The sequence below is a fragment of the Mycteria americana genome, chromosome 4 (genome assembly GCF_035582795.1).
Source record: "Mycteria americana isolate JAX WOST 10 ecotype Jacksonville Zoo and Gardens chromosome 4, USCA_MyAme_1.0, whole genome shotgun sequence".
NCBI lineage: Eukaryota > Metazoa > Chordata > Aves > Ciconiiformes > Ciconiidae > Mycteria > Mycteria americana.
The window spans coordinates 50,394,852-50,412,655 of record NC_134368.1 but is presented as its reverse complement, the minus strand read 5'-3'; the positions used below and the strand labels follow the sequence as shown (position 1 = coordinate 50,412,655).

The following is a 17,804-nucleotide window of genomic DNA, read 5'->3' as shown; positions in this document are numbered from 1 at the left end:
GGAGGACCTTGCGTAAGTTTGGGGGAAATGTTCTGTAGGCAGGGTGCTCTCTCTTGTTCATCTTCTGAACAGGAGTAAAGAAGAAAAATCAGTCCCCATGTATATTAATGTAGTTCATGCTAATAAAAGTTGCTAGATTGACAGGTCAGGAGATACTTTTATCCAGTGAGTCACGACACAGATACCACAGAGGTAGGATTTTACTAAAGTTTCCCCAACAATATTTTTAAAACTGAAATCACTGATTTTGTGTAGAGTTAAATGGGTAGCTTTGCCTTCTTAACCATTTGACTTTTGATATGTATTACTGATAAAACAGTTATATGCAAGGACAGCTGCAGGTAGGGGAGGGAGAGGAGACATCTACCTACCCATTTTACAGGGGTCACAAAACATCTGTGACATGACTACCACTTCATGTCATTGCCAACCCAGGCAGGACTTCAGCTGCTGACTTAGAAGGCAAAGCCCCCTCACCCTGCCCAGCCCCATTACCGGGGCCCTAACCTCCCCATCTCCCCGATATGATCTGACAGATCTGCCCTCCCCACCATGGCTGTGGGCAGGTTTGTCTCCTCTGAGCTGAGAGGAAAGTCGTATCAACAGCAGTGCTTCTGCTCCACTGCACGCTATGCCTCACTGACTCATACAGCTCCTTTCAGGCACTTCCTCAAGTTTTAATGTAGCACGATTTCATAATGTAGAATAAGTGACTTTGAAGCTGATATTTCAGTTTTGAACAGGGTAGATGTAAGCGGTGTTTGGGTTTACGTCATTAAGTGAGGTCGTGATTGCTGGAAGAATAAACACACAGAAAAAAACTCCGCTCTATAAGATGTAGCATTGATTGCTACATTGAGCCATAATGTCAAGTAAATGCTTCCCTTCCTCCTCGCTTCCCACAAATGCTAAATAATAGACCTTGTTTACTGAAATTTACAAATTATTTTGTCTTTGAATGATGCAACGACAGTGACCCCTACACTCTCATTTAATTTGTAATACCATTTGGGGTTTTTTATCCTACATTTCTAATGCAATCTTTAAATAACTATATTTCTTGTCCCCCAGACAGATCAGCTCTAATTTTATAATGAGAATTTCAGTGTTAGATTATTTTTAAAAAGAATCTAGGCCATATACATTATGTAAGGTTGCCATAGTAACAGTTTCTCTGAGGGGAAAACCGACTGTCCATAGTTTCCACAGAAACCACTCCCCGCTGAGACAGGTGCCTCCAAGGGAAGTGAAGGGAATATAAATGAGAGAGAGAAAAAGACGCGCACAGATGTCATATGATCTCTGCGGCATCCCCACACTGTTGCAAATTCAACTGAACGTTTCTGGGTTTATTTTTAGTTTGTTGGTTTTGATTGCATGACTGGCACCTTCTCTTGTCATGTAAACTCTGGCCACCCTTCCCTCACATGGAACTGGTGTTGCAACTGGAGGTACGGCAATGCTCCACCTTGGCAGTGAACTGACCACATCAGATACTAAAGTCCAGTGCTCTAGGAACCACTGTGCGTGGAAGAATTTAAACGGTAAATGAGAATTTTCCCCCTTTTTTATTAACTTTTTTTTTCCTGAAAGAAGTCAGCACAGACAGACAGGCATGGAAATACTTCCTTCCAGAGAGGAACCAGAGAGGAGTGAAGCTTGTCTAATTTGTCAGTTAATGGTTTTGCTCTTTTGGGGTACAAGCATGCACTGCTAGGAAAAATGTATTCTGAAAGATCAGGATGTAGTAAAAAGGAATGAACTCAAGTCCTAGGATTTGTTAACTGAGGAAAAAAAGGAGAAATTTCTTTAATGTACTTTAATGTCACTGAGGCAAATATGGATTAACATTTCTGAAATAATTTTGCGCAATTTTTTCACAAATAGTGTTGATTTGTTTTATTTTTTTCTTCAAGGGCAATAAAACCATGACATTCATTCAAGGCTTAGTGCAGCCATAACTACAGATTAACACGCTGGCTACTTCATCTTCATCCTGTCATCTCTGTGCTGCTTTATGGGGAAAGCAGGCTGACATGGTTATTAAATCTGGCAGCTGTGTTGTATGCGCATGGGAAGCAAATAGAGCACAGCATATAGAAAAATGAGTAGCTTTCAGATAACAGCCTTCTTTTCACTGCTGTGAGGCTTGAAAGGCAGCCTAAAAAGCTCTTTCCCTTCTTTGTAATCACCAGTCTCTGGATCAGTGCGCAAATATCACAAATACAGTTGCAAACGTAAGTATTCCTTGCCTGTGTGGTGCTTTCAGATTGCTAATTAGGGTTTCTACCTCAGTGTTCTGCTTGAAAAAGCAGAGAGATGAAAGCTGAAAACATCCTGACAGGGAAAGCTGCTCTGCAGTATTGTTCTGGCTTTCAGTGGAAGAGCTACTGAGGGAAAGGGATGCGTGAAAGCTTTCCGGAACAAATAGTTTGCAGTTGTGTGTGTTTGATTTTTGGGACGCCTGCTTGCCACTTTGTCTGTGAGGAGAGAAGCCAAGCAAATGCAGGAGGTACTTCTAGAGAGATGGCTTTCTGCTTAGATTAGATAATGTTAGATATACAGTGAGAAAGATACTTCAGCAGTAATAGACGCCTTGTGAATGCATAGGAGAGAAATCTGCCATGGTATTTTTCACCTGGAATTTTTTCTTTAAAAATCCATAAGTGTAGACCAGGACTTCTCATTAAGAAACTTGACAGTACCTTGTTATCAGAAGCGCAAACAAATAGTCATCATAAGGGGCACCAGTAAGTCTGCATCTGACCTAATAAGAACAATGAACATAGCACGGTGAGCAATGCATGTTTTTCACCAATCTCACTCTGTCTGTACATGAAGACGATCTTTATCTGCTATGTGGCATGAAGGCAGGATAGTAAGGTGGTTGGGAAGCAGCAGAGTTGAAGGTTTCTCAGTCTTATAGTGATACTGTAAGGAAGAGAATTGGTATTTGTTAGTGTTTTTTGGTCTTGTAGCACTGAAAAAACAGCATCTTGGGTTTTATTCTCCTTTCTAATTCAAAGCTTCTGTAGTGCTATTGTCCTACTGAGTTTATGACTAGTGAATTCTTACTGTGCTGTGAATGAAATCTGCTTATTGAAAACAGCCGGTGATCAGTACCAAGTATAAATGTCAGATAATTACACAAGAAGTGCAGGCTGTAGCTGGTTTGTTTGTGTTGCCACGTCATGTTTCTTGCTTTATTTACAGGTTTTGTTATTTCTTAGGGACCGTTGTGGTACTGTAAGCTTTTTATGAGCCATGTGAAAATGTCATTATCACAGTTAACAGGTGACTTCCATTAAGTGACTAGGGAGAGAGTATATATGTTGTGTTGTTTGCACATAGAGGGCTAAACATATTCATGGTATAACGCCCTTGATAATGCTGCTATAACACAAGTATGTTTGGTCAATCTGTTGTTTATAAGCTGCTTTTGCAATACTTCACCCTCATCTTACAGACGTATATGTAGAAATGCCTGTCTTCATTGCAGCAAGTTAAAGGTGATTTTGGAGCTTCTCTTTCCTTCCTCTTGTCCCCTTTTTCCCACATATACAGTCAGAAATTCATAGCTTCCCTGAAACTTAGCTGTGAAAATGGTCATTTTTGATGACAGCTGTGGAGCTAAGCTTCTCAAGCCTGTGTGGCAGCCAGCCAGCTGCTGAGACAAGTGGTGACCTTTCAGGACAATGTCTCTCACAAAAATGTCAAAATATTAAAATGGCAGACATCAAATGCCGTGTGCATGGGGAAGGGTTGTCAGCTGGCAGGCTTGCAGCTGAAGGCAGTTAATCCACTGCTTGCCTGGATTAAACATTGAAAGCCCCTGCCAAAGTCTCTAAAATGTAGAGAAATTATTCATATGTCTCCTGAATAATTTCAGAAGTTCTTCTGGGAAGATTTGGGACATGGATGGAAAATTTCAGAGGTATTTTATTTAAAATCTGCTCAGGCATCTTCCTGACCGATGTCCAGAAAAGCAGCTTTTTGCCTTTTCTTTTGCACTTTGCATCATATACCAGTTTTCCTCCCAAATCTCTTATCCACAATGTAAATGGATCCTGATGAAGCCTAAGCAAAGTTCATTGATGTGCAGCAGGATGCTGAAATTTTGATAGTGTGTGCACTGACTTTTTAGGCATATGATCACTGAATATTAAACAATCCCCTACAGTTCTTGGTTCTGCAGCCCTGAGCTGAAACCGCATTTGCTATTACATGCATCGATGCTTTGTAACTTTCTTTGAAGGCACTGAGGTGTGAGCATTCCCATGCTTGCTGGTGTGTCAGCTTCTCAGATACCTTTACCCCCTGGTAAACAATCAGTGACACTGTGATTGCCTGCCTTGTTGGTTTTCCCCCTGCCACGTAAATATTTCGGGGAGGTGTGAAACTGCCTGATCCTTTACCTTGGCCAGTAGGAAAGCCAGGCAGTGTGCATGGTTGATCAGGGAACTAACCTGTTCACCTTGTGGTTGGCCTCACTTGGAAAATAAGAAAGGGTAGACCAGTGACTGCACCAGACCAGTCTTGTCTGGCCAGGTTGCCACTGGCCACAGTTCAAGAGAATTCTCAGTGTTCTCCATGCAAAGCACAGGGTGAGCTGCCAACACAGGTAACCCCTGCAAAGCAGTCTGGCCAGATTTAATGGTGCCAAATCCATTGTTACTTATCAAGATGGTGAAAAGGAATATAGTCCTTTCCAGTATTTCTTTCCTTTTTTCCTTTCCTTTCAAGACAGGAGTTCTGTGTCACTCCAAGTTCTCTCTCTTACTACAAGCAAGCAACTTTTTATAACTGTGGTTTAGTGCTCTTCATTTCTGCTCCTAGAGGAAGTATGTGTGTCCCCCCCCGCCCCCCTTTAAAACTGGGAACACTGCATTCCATGACCACCTTCTCTCTTCTATAGTCATAGGAAAGACTAAGTCTCCATGTTGATTTTTTCTTTCCCGTCAGTATTCCATGATCACTCCTCCTTTCTCCTAATTCCTTACAAGAAGAATTATGAAGCAAATGAGGTAGGTAAGGACAAATGCCCATAAACATCTTACAGAAATTAATCCTTCCTCCTTCCATTCCTTTCTCCCTTCCTCCTGTCTTCAAATTTCTATCTGCTTTGCCACAAGCATTTCTATGATTTGAGACTTACTAAGACTTAAAAATCTGTTTCGAAGAAAAACATTACACTCATCTAGTTGAGGAATAAAAAGGTAACTAAGGTACCAATTAATGTAACTTATCACAACACAGATACCTAGGCTGAGTTTTGGATTTTGATCTTCAAACAGCAAACCACATGTAGGCACAATCTATTTAATCATCCCTGATAATGTTAAAGAAAAAATAAAATAGGGATGCTGCTGTTTTCTGTGGGCTTTGCATGAATTTAAAAAATCTGAGGAAAATATTCAGGAAACTGAATATATTCATCAGCAGCTCTAATTTCTTTTATACCCAATTATACAGGACTTGTTTTTTTTCTAAGAACCTGTGCAGTGTCAGATCAGTTCATTAAACATCAGTGATTACACCTGATATGAAATTCTGAATTGCACCAATGGCATTATCATTTTATTCTGCATTTATATTATTATTACTCTTTACTATTTCTGTAGCATCTAGGAACACTTTTATTGCAAGGTCACTGAGCTAGGTACTGTGTAGAAACAGAAGGTAATCCTTGGCCCCAGATTGCTTACAGGCTATTTTAAAAGTAAAGCAAACCCCCCTTATCATAGAGTTACCACCTTTCTTGTTTGGCTTTTTATCTGAATTCAGAATACAGATGTCAGTAGTATGTTATAACTGAATTGGTCATCAGGATACCAGCGTTTGCCTAGACATGGGCTTGCAATTGCATGTAATTAAAATAAGAAAATGACATACACTTACTGTGACCTTATTTCAAAGCTGTCTTATTGATTCACTTGGAGTATCTCCCTTAGGCTGTTCATGTTTAGCTATTAAGTTAATGAAGTATATTAATTGAAATTAACTCAACTGACCAAAACATGACAATAATTACAAAATAGTTATGGGCCACTGGTGAAGATTCCCCTTAAAATCATTAAGACACTATTGTCAATTACTAAGTTAGTCAGGCTCATGATAAACTTAACCACTAAGGTAATAATATTAATTATTAAGTTCAATGAAGCATGTTTACCTGTGGTTATTTACAGGATCTAAATTTCAATGTTAATTATTGACATGAAATAGCAGCAATGTGACACATGACTGTCAGTCAGTAATTGACTCATCATGGACCATGTACTGTGATTCGGGCAGGTGAACAGTGGGGATCATAATATGGGATGAGAGTCTTCATCTGTATTTTCTGTAAGACCAATTTTTCCCATCTTACAAGTAGATTTCAGGAGAAGTCACACATCTCTTAACATCACCTTTTCTGCTACCTTTTGTTTGAGTGGTATGGTGTAAGGTACACAGTAGTTTTTATAACTGTAAACTAGGACTGAATCTGCCATCTGAAATCAATCAGAACAACTCTCTAGTTTACAAAGCCATACTATAATATACTATTCCATTCTGAAGGCATTTATTCAGTTTGTACACTCTTCAGATCATCATCCTTCATGAGGCAAGGCTGTAGCATGTGAATACAAGCTATAACTTAACTGAGCAATGTAACCGTGACATAACTGAGCAAAACTGCATAATTACTCTTCTGGAAAATTGTATTGTGCAAACCACTATGATTTCTAAGTGCCATTTTTATTATGAGGTCATAAACCTAGTTGTATATGCAGGAATAAAAAATCTAAAGGATCCCAGAGGGCCAAGTCACAGTTGGAAAGATACAATACCTTGAATTTCCCAGGATTTTTAAATTTCAGTTTGAAACTATACTTTGCAATAATACCTTTTTGCATTGACACTGCAACTTGTATAACCATGGTGACATATTAAAAATGAACAGTGAGCATTGGTGTCCAAAATTTAAATATATTCTGACAGTGGCACTGTTGTCCCATCCATAAAGCAGTTGAAAGAATCTAAACGAAAGCAAACTGCCAAACATGAAAGGCTATTGTACTCATCAAATGACTTTTTTTTTTTTTTTCCATACAGGGAACAATGAATAAAATCATCTGAAAGATTATTTGCAAGCATGCAATTAATCATAAATCCAGCTTGATCTGGATGGATAAAGGAGTAGTTTATCAATCTGGTTAGCTAGTACTTTGAAAGGATTTTGCAGAACTCATTAGTTCAGGAATATTAAGACAGGTGCCTCTTTTTTTTTATGAGACAATAATATGATTCCCAAATGGATAAGCTAGAAGGTCAAAGGCAAAGTAACTTATCCTGAGGAGTGGTATGGATTACTGTTAAGAACATTCTGAAATCCTGTCCTATCATTCATGTATTTCAAAGCATTCCTAAAAGTAATGACCTAATTTTAAAGACAGTAAATCAGAAATAACCAAATCACTGCAGCTTGTTTGTCTTTTAGGAAGATGGGTAGTCTTAATTTAAAGGCTTCAGTACTTTTGAGTCTCCTTTACATATCTAGGGGAGTCATTCAAAGAAGCTAGATACTTTTTCTGTTCTGTTTCCCCTCTCCCCTTCAATTCAGTGGGAATTCACTCACGCAGGGGGCCTTTTTAAGAACCAAGTCTACAGACTGAAAGTGAGCTACCTCTGTTGAAGGCATTGTAATGAACCAGCTTCTCTTTGGATGGAAATAGGTTCACTGAAATATGCGTCTTTGGCTCTGTCTTGGCAGAACGTAGAGAAGTAGTTCCTCCTAGGTGGCAGGGCTAGTTTTTTGAGAGAGGAGGTTGACACCGACTCCCTTGACATTCTGAGTGTTGTCCTACTGACATATCTGAATCCATAGGTTGTTATAGCTTTGTTACAGTATGTGTGGCCCTCAGACAGATTTTAAATTAGTCATTAGTTAATGCTGAGGCATTAGGTAATTGCTATGTAAAAGTGAAGCAATGAGGCTGAAAATTGATTAAAGAATTAGATCAACTAACACCCAAACTATTTTAGCATGTTTGGAGTTCCCAGGGCAATATACATATTAACCTTGGGCCAAGACACAGCCATCCTACAAGTGAATGTAACCCATACTGCATATTCTCATGGCAAAATTTTACCCCAAAGAGGCTTCCAACCATCAGTGTTCCTACAGGGTGAAATAGTCAAAGTACACTTTTTCTCTATAAAATTAAGAGTGTGCAATTTAAAATGAGAAACAGAGAATTTGTTCAGCTTTTTTTGTTTTTAAGAGCATGTTGAGAGTTAACAGAGTGAAGCTTGTAACCTGGCTAGCTTTGTATAGTGCTTATAATGAACACTATGCTATGGTCATCAGAGGTCTTCTAGAAATCAATAATTATCGATGAGAAAAGAAGTAATTATTTTCATTTTAATTATTAGGACACTCATGATGGTTTGCTTTTGTTCTGACCTTGATTGTTCGTGCACTGAAATAATAATTGCAGCTAATTCCTTTTTCCAGAAATGTTCATTTCTTGGTCAGCCTCAGAGAGTGTAGGTAAGGGAGGACCACCGTGCAAAACACTGTTATTTTTGTTTCTCAGGAAGTATGAGTATATCCTCTTGGGGCAACAAAAGGCCACATCATTGGCTTAGGGTAATGATTTTTTAAAAATGGTTCTGTCCTTAAAATGTCTTCTGAAAGGTTTTGCTTTGCTTTATTCTTGAAGATGTGAGGGCAGTTAGACAGAGAGGACCTCACCTGATTGCAAGTGCTATGGAGTGTAGAAGGAAGAAAGCTCTTTGCTCCTTGATCCTCAGCCAGCTAGCCCTAGGAGAAATCAGAGCTGATGTTATGCAGCCCTGATTTATGGAGCTGGGAAAAGATTGCTGAGATCCTTCAGCAGCAGAGACCCCACACTACTCTGACCCTATTGTCTGGAAAACCTTTTCCTGTAAACATACTTCCCCTCTGTTTGTCACTGAGGAAAGTTTGAGTGTTGCCAGAGCAACAAGTAGCACAACATCACTATGTCATCTTCTGTGCTTCTGGTGAACTACCTAAATAAAGGTGTTTATAAAGAGAGCTCAGGAGAGCCCTTCAACTGATTGGTTTAGAGGTTGGTATGGAGGTTGAAAGCAGGTGGAGGGCTGCCTGTCACACTGACAGTGCAATTCTCTAGGTCAATGGATTGCTGTCTCTTTACAGGACTGTCTGTCAATGGGTATGTGTACAAAGAAGTCCATAGTAGTTTGTTTATCTACTGATTCAGAACAGATGCTCAAATAGCACAACTTTCATGAAGGAGGAATTGATAAAGAGTGCAGCTGGGGTGTGGATGGTACAAGAAACTCCATCCATCATTTTCCAAAAGGCACAATGAATGGCTTAATTGTTGCTACTAACAATTGTTGGCCATTTTATTTGCTATAGACAAAGTATGATGCCACTAAGAGCCAACTTGGAGAAATACAGTGACAGGGGAGTCTCTTTTTTCCATTCACTTGGCTTCATTCACTGAATAGATTCCACTGGCTCTCTCTGGACTAAGACCTTCCACTATTGCTCACCTGCAAAGCTCACTTCTTGACCACCATGAGGTCTTGAGCTGGTGGCTAACATAGCTGTAAATAAGGAAGAAACAGCCCTAACGGTGAGGAAATAGCGTTAGTGCAATATGCAATAAAAAGAGCAGTATTTCATGTTGGGGAATTTTTGTAGGGCAATATGTAAAGGTACTGTCTTCTGAGAGAGCTGCCCATGGGAATACTTATCTTCATACCAGAGAGTTTCCTTCATTGCCTTGTGAATTTAATCTGTCCTCTTTTGTTGAAATGGGTTCGATGTGTCTTGCTTAATATCTTCCTCTGCTGCAAGGTTTATACTTAAGGCCATCTCTGGTGCAACCCTTTATGTAAATTTGACTGTCAGCACTGATAACTGTAGAGGACTTTCCAGAGTATTTGATATTTTTTTTATTTCTTGGAACAAAATATCTACCTGAATGGGGTTTCTATTTTTATCTCTTTACATGTTATCATGTTCTCTTTGTAATTGTTGATTGAGGCTTGCTACATAGGAGAGGAGAAATCAGTCTTATGAATGGAGAAGAAAGGACTTTTCACAAAAGAAATGTGTGCATTGTTTGGTCTCACCTAACCTCTTCTAGAGGTTTGTTCCATTCTCTTTGACCAAAAATTTTGTGCCCAAATCCGGGTGTGTGTTATGCTTATAAATTGTAGATGTCATAGTGGTTTGTAGATGGAAAAGAAAAACAGTTGGAATTTGACCCATTATGTGTTTTTATAATGAGGACACAAGCCTTTAATTGGTGTCAAAAGCTAGCATGCCAAAGCAGGCTTTCTTCAAATATTAGTACCCTTGCAGCAAAGAAGGCTAATGGTACCCTGGGCTGCATTAGGAGAGGTATTGCCAGGAGGTCGAGGGAGGTGATCCTTCCCCTCTACTTGGCACTGGTGAGGCCACACCTGGAGTGCTGTGTCCAGTTCTGGGCTCCCCAGTACATGAGAGATGGACATATTGGAGAGTCCAGCGAAGGGCTATGAAGATGATGAAGGGACTGGAGCATCTCTACTATGAGGAGGGGCTGAGAGAGCTGGCACTGTTCAGCTTGGAGAAGAGAAGGCTTGGGGAGGATCTCATCAACATGTACAAATACCTGAAGGGAGGGTGGAAAGAGGATGGAGCCAGGCTCTTTTCAGTAGTGCCCAGTGACAGGGCAAGAGACAAAAGGCACAAACTGAAACACGGGAGGTGCCGTCTGAACATCAGGAAATAGTTTTTCACTGTGAGAGTGACTAAGCACTGGCAGAGTTTGCCCAGAGAGGTTGTAGAGTCTCCATCCTTGGAGATATTCAAAACCTGACTGGACATGGTCCTGGGCAACCGGCTGTAGGTGGCCCTGCTTGAGCAGGGGGTTTGGACCAGATGACCTCCAGAGGATCCTTCCCCCCTGAGCCATTCTGTAGTTCTGTGATTCTGTAATTCTGTTAATGAGTGTCAAATAATAAGACTAAACATAAATAGCTACAAAGGTACTCGTATCAATACATGTACAGAAAGAAAGCTGCCTATATCACATCAAAAATTAATCTCCCAAATGAGTATGCATCAGGACACAGTGAAGTTAGTGTACATATTAATGTGATTTTAAAAAAAGACATTCTCTGGAATAAAGCCTCTCCCTATTGTTTAGTGTTCAGGCTCCTACTGCAAAGCAGAGGATTTTAATGGTTCTCAAATAAGGGCACCAGATTTTTTATCACGCAAAGCAATCTGATTTTTCTTAGTCTTGTTCTCGGAAATAACTCAATGATTTTGGCTGAATTTTTTTTAATGAGGCAAACATCTAGCATGAACAATTTCACCCCAGCCATTAAAGACTGTCAATCTATTAACTGCTGAAAGCAGGGTCACTTAATGGAGAAATATGAAATTACTGTGCTTACAGATGATATTATCAAAATGCAGTAAAAATCCACAATTGACAACAAAATGCTGCTTTGGGCAGACATCATGGCATTCAGTACTTCCATGTAGTAAGGAGGTTCCTAAGTATAGCTGTAGCAAGATTTGTTAGAAAAAATCTGAATAGTAATTCATTCTGTTGAGGATGGTATTAAATATCTCTGTGGGTTCTTTCCCTTCTAAAAAGTGGTATTGGAACTTGCTGTAGAGGCTGAGATTACTGTGGATGAGGAAGAAAGTGAAAGGCAAAAAGATTGGTCCATACATCTTCAGTTTCATTTTTTGAAATGCTACTGGGAAAATCTAACTTTTCCCCTCATTCAAAAGTTAAAAAGATTTTTGAATCTGCAGAGTATTTCCTTTACAGAGTGCCTGTGTCCTGTTATTCTGAACTGTGCACATTACTGCTCTTGAATCCTCTGGAATATCAAGGGGTTCACATGTGTTTTGTTTTAGGCATCATCATATGTAGGGATGCCAGTGGGACTGACTGCAAGATAAGCTTCCTTTCTGACTGACTTGTGCTTTTTGCTGTCTTTAACCTATCCTTAAAATGACCAAGAAATATAGCTTTAAAATAACTGCATTAATCCAAGCAATTGCTTAATTTTACCAGTTATATTGCAATTATCATTGCCTCCTTCTGCGAGGTCTCTTTCAGCTTGAGCTTGAGTCAGAAAGCAACCAAGAGCAAACAACAATCTTTTCAAAGCAAGAAGCCTCCTTTAAATGTGCCACATTGCTGATCTTGACAAGCACACAGAAAAGCACAAGCAAATGCACAGAAATTTTCAAGGCCTGCTGTTCATCTTACTATGCAATATTGCCTCACAACAGATTTTGTTCCTTGCATGCAAATAGAATCACAGTGTGCAAGCTATAATTTAATCCATGTCATAGACAGGGTCAGCGCAAAGGCCCTAGAAGAGCACTGGGCTGCAGTCAGGCAGCTGTGACTGTTAACAGAAATCAGGGAGTCCTTGCTCAAGGAATGAGGCATACTCATTACTTTTAGAGCAGTAAGAAGACTGAATGCTGAAAGAAGTGGGGTTTATTTAAATGGCAGTTAAAAAAACAGAACAAAAAGCCGACTGATATGGAACTGATTTCATATTACTATAAAAATATCATAGTGATGCTGGATCCAGGTTATAGAGATTTTAATTTTATTTCATTCTGCATATCTTCAGAAAACCCTTACTAATTTAGATAGCATTGGTATTGCTTTTGCATATACATCTTCCTTTATTTGCTTGAAATAGAATATGTAATATCCCCAAACTTCTTTGCTGGCTAGGTAATATTTCAAAAGACTTTAAGTTCCTTCCCCCCAGTTAACATTTGCAAGAAATCTATCGAGACATTTTTATTTGCAAATAAAAAGATATAGTTTAGTTGATTTTAGACTCACATTGAATAAAAAATTAAATGTCATGTTTAATTCTCAGTCATGTCCTTTGTACTTCCATATTAATTACAATTATATTCTTATGTAGATTTTCCTCATAACTTACAGTTGCCTTGTAAACATACAAATTCATACAACTATTTTCTTATGGAGAAATTATTTTAAATACGTGCAGAACTTGTAACAAAATATATATTTCTGAAGCGTTTTAGCATTCCATGAATTCCATTTCTTTTCAAATCAGTGAGAGCATGTTGAACAGAACTCCATTCTTTCATTATGCTTTAGTTTAGTAGGCTTGCTTGAATTTTATAGACCATACAGAAATCTGTGATAGCATTGATGCTTTCACTCTGCGGTGAGCCATTTGTCTGTAGACTTTTTTTGTTGTTCTTGCCTTTAATAAGAACATTTGTACGCTCAGTCTGCTGATATTCTCTGTTACCCATTTTTACCCAGGTTCTTGTATGTGTGATTAACTGAAGAATTACTCTGGGATTATTTTGACCCCCAGTTCAGTTTTCTTAGGCTGCTATAAAATGGCATGACATAATTAAATCCAGACATGGGGGTGGTTTGGTTCTGGTTACATGACAGCTTTAGCCATGTGCTACTTGGATCAAGGGACTTTTATATTTTAATTGGGTTCTCCTGCATGGCTAAAGTTTGTAATGTCTTTTGATATTAACGTCTTCTTTCCCTCTCCTACTGTTCAGAATACCTCTATAACAAGAGCTTTGCTTGAGAACTAGCATGGCCCTGTTTTTATAGGGGAACGGCTAATCACCAGGAACCTGACTTCAGAGCACCTGGAATTCATCAAAATTCCCTCTTACTAACCTGTTATATGAGGATACTGAAAATTTGGACTGTCGTGTTTGTTTGCGGGCTTCCATAAGTACACATCACTATCTTTAAAAGTGCTTGTTCATTCAAGTGAATGATTCTGACCTTTGTTGTGCCTCTGCAGTTCCATTTCAAGTGTTTAAATTATTTAAGTGTTTCCGTATGCTAGGTAACTAGCACACTTTCTCTAGGCTTGCTGGGTAGAAAGGGGGTGTAGAAGTAAGCTGGGTGTAGCATTTTTCTTGGTATCCCCCTCACTCCGATTCAGCAAGTAGGCAGATGACATAAAACGTATGGGTAGTCTCATTCAAGGAGAAGTAAACTGCTGGTCTACGTTGGGAGTGGGGAGGGACAAGTCACATCTGCACTGTGAGGCGCAGACTACTCTGGCCATTATTCAGGGTAAGTGTGTGTGTGTGAAGGGAGTTAATTCCTTTTAGTTCCTGGATAAATCCATGGCTGACCTCATTGATGTGACAGTGAAATCAGCAGGAGTTCTCATATGCTTAAAAGGCAGGCATGTATTAAAGTGCTTTCTTTGAACCAAGGTCACTGCATTGCTAATCTGAGCATTTTCCCTGTGATGGGCAAATACCTCCTGGTCTCTGAGCATCCTTTGCTCTTGTTGATGCAGAGGTTTGGTTCTGTGCCAAAGAAGCAAGTGGGATATTTACTGCTAAGTTCAAGATGAATAGGGTTTATAATGGGAGCAGGAGCCGCTGCTGTTTTGAATTGGCAGACTTCTAATTAATCATATCTATTTGTTGTACGACAGCAAGGTCTTCACAAAAGCGTTCTTTTGAATATCTCCCTTGAGTTCTTCTGTGTGAGCAGGGGCATCTCAGCCCACAGAGAAGTGTGAGGAACTGGGGAAGCAATTTCTTTTTCCTTGTGAACAAGTCCACATTGCAAAGGCCATACCTAATAAGGGAGATGGCGTGTTTTTTCATACAAATTTGTCTGTTCCAAAGATACTGCTGGAAATGTTTATACTGTTAGCTAGAAAAGCATTCCTTGGAGACAAGTCATCTTGTAATTTGAAATTAGGGTGGATGTGTGTGCTGCTGGTGTCAGTGGCTCTTTTTGGAAGTACCTGACACTCTGAATGTAGGTCTGCTCCAATGCCAAAACATTTGTCCTTCTGAAATATTTTTGTGAACTCTAAAGCTAATCACAGCTAAGGCATGTTTCAGCACTGTTTGAAAAATCCCACTAGAAGTGCATGAATCACCCCCGACTAACAATGGAATTTGAATGTTGTGTCTATATTCATTCACAGAATTTAATAGAGAAATGCCTGTAGTGTAGTATAGCATGGCTCAAAGTAGCTTATAGCCAGCTTGGGTGTAGAAGCCCAGTTATGGCAGCATGGTGCCCAAGACCAGCTAATTTGCTTAGCTTCTTGACCTGAGGTCTCTAGTACTTCAGCAGCACATATACTAGATGGCTATTTTAGAGCTAGCTTTGATATTTCTTGCTACCCTGCTGACTCAGTGCAGTCTAGACAAAGCTTGAGGCTCAAAAACTCTCAGACTACCAGACTGCCAGGTGAGATGGGAAATTGAGGGCCTTAGTCTGCAGGTAAGGTAGAGCACACCTGAATGGCAAATGAAAGGCATGTGCAAAGAGTGGTTTGTACTTGAAAGTTCTCCTCTGAGCTCTGTGGCAACTGGGGCCTGTGAACCACCTCTTACCAGGACACAGGACTCAAGGAAAATAGGGAGAAAACTTAGAGATGGAATTTAAGCTTGTAGGTTTGCTGTGCTCTACAACCCCAAAGTTAATCTTTACCCACAGTGCATGTGTTTTTGGAGGCGCCTCTCCTTTTATTACTGTATTTGTGTTACGTTTGGAATGAGTGACCTTAGAGGTGGCAGAAAATTTTAAACAAAACTTATCCTGCCAAAGTGGTTACCCTGTTTATTGGCTTTCAAAGGATGTATTTCTCAAATCAATAATGGAAGTAGTAACAGTTTGTATGTCCAAAATGTCTTCAGTGAGAGCTTCAAAGCACTGTAAATGTATCCACACAGTACTTCTGTGAAATAGGTAAGACATAATATTACCACTTTACAGAGGGATATAAAAGATGAAATCACTAGTCCAGATCTAACTAGAACACCAGTGATAGTCTGATAGGATAGAAATAATATGACAGCTGTTGATGTACATCAGCTATATAACCCTTGTTTCTTTCCACACAGCTTCTAATGCTATAACGTTTGTATTTTTGGTTACAGTTACAATTTTATAATAGTCTGCTGCTTTTCCACTCCTGTGAAGTAGAGAAGCAAGTCTCTGTGTGCAATGTGGCATTATTTACACTATTAAGTTCCAGGCAGGTATCTCTGATCTGATCCTTGGTGTGGAATTACTGATGAGCTTGGAGGAGACATGACAAGCCTTGAAGAGAGGCAGATTCTGGATGGGGAGCTGGCAGATTAGGGAGAGACCCCAGCAATCGTTCAGCAGTGCAGGGAGGAGTAGTTGTAAGCCTGACCTTTCTTGTGTAGAGAGCCATGAAGAGTGAGGTGCTGACAGCAGTTGTTTCACTAAGCCATTTGGAGCACAGGGATATTTCCTGTAGTCAGATGTGGCCTCCAGGGGTTAGACACATCCCCAGAGTATTTTCTGGCATTTGCTAGACCTCATGAGGCACCACCAAAGGGTTAAATAGTTCCACAGTGTGTTGCTCGTTCTGTAATTAGGAAGTGGTCCAAGAGCTCAAAGTTCAAAATGCACATGGTCTGAGCTGGGACTAAGCCCAAGTTCCCATTGATTGCAGCCTCATATATTAGGGTGCTGCATCTGCACAAGATCTCTTTCCCTTGCCATTTCTGCCAGTTTTGCTTTTTTAAAGAAAAATGAAGCAATTCATCTACAGCGTTTCACTTCTTTTGTCAATATCTGAAGTCTTTCATTGCTTGAGCTTGTGTGCTTTCTGGGAATAACTTGTGACCCACTTTATAATTGAAACCAGGCCAGTAAAATATGACAAAAATCTTCTCACTCCGCTCCATTCTGCAACATCTGCAGCTACTGCTGGAGAAGCAGGAGAGGTCTCCTCCTAGGAGAGGTGTAGCTATGAACTGGTCAGGCTGAGCCTCAGAGGGCCTGAGGTTCCTTGTTGGCCCCCAAAGGAGAAGCAGAGGACAGGCAAAATGGCATCCAGCTGGGATTGTGTTTTGAGAAGAAAGGGCAGAGTGAGGCTAGGCTGAGGCCACAAAAAGGGAAAGGAAAAAAAAACAGTTTTACCAAGCAAACAATAAATGGTAGAAGCCAGATGCATGGATGGTAATACGGAAGGGGACAGAGTCAAAATCACAGAATCGTATAGGTTGGAAAAGACCTTTAAGATCATCAAGTCCAACCATAAACCTAACACTACCAAGACCACCACTATACCATGTCCCTAAGCACCTCATCCAAACGTCCTTTAAATACCTCCAGGGATGGCGACTCAACCACTTCCCTGGGCAGCCTGTGCCAATGCTTGATAACCCTTTCAGTGAAGAAAAATTTCCTAATATCCAATCTAAACCTCCCGTGGTGCAACTTGAGGCCATTTCCTCTTGTCCTATCACTTGTTACCTGGGAGAAGAGACCGACCCCCACCTCTCTACAACCTCCTTTCAGGTAGTTGTAGAGAGCGATAAGGTCTCCCCTCAGCCTCCTTTTCTCCAGGCTAAACAATCCCAGCTCCCTCAGCTGCTCCTCATCAGACTTCTGCTCCAGACCCTTCACCAGCTTCATTGCCCTTCTTGGGACATGCTCCAGCCCCTCAATGTCTCTCTTGTAGTGGGGGGCCCAAAACTGAACACAGTATTCGAGGTGCGGCCTCACCAGTGCCGAGTACAGGGGCACGATCACTTCCCTAGTCCTGCTGGCCATGCTATTTTTGATACAAGCCAGGATGCCATTGGCTTTCTTGGCCACCTGGGCCAAGAAATGTTACCCCATGGAGCCTGCAACCTAGGGAGTGGGCAAAGTTAAGTTCTGGTGATTCATAACCCAAATACTTTCTGTTTTCAGATGCAGAAAACTTAAGTGTTTCCTTTTTTTGCCCATCAGAATCTTTCTCTT

The 17,804-nt window shown here is 40.2% G+C and overlaps 1 protein-coding gene across 3 annotated transcripts in view; it reads left to right on the top strand.

Moving 5' to 3' along the window:
• Positions 1 to 17,804, top strand: part of TRIM2 (tripartite motif containing 2) — a 116,100-nt gene that overhangs the window by 22,965 nt on the left and 75,331 nt on the right. The window contains exon 1 of one of the 3 annotated variants that reach the window (XM_075500444.1): positions 2,777 to 2,793. The exons of the other annotated variants lie outside the window; for them this stretch is intronic. The gene's annotated coding sequence lies outside the window, so the exon portion shown is untranslated. Of the gene's footprint in view, positions 1 to 2,776; positions 2,794 to 17,804 lie in introns of those variants that run through there. 3 annotated transcript variants of the gene reach the window in all.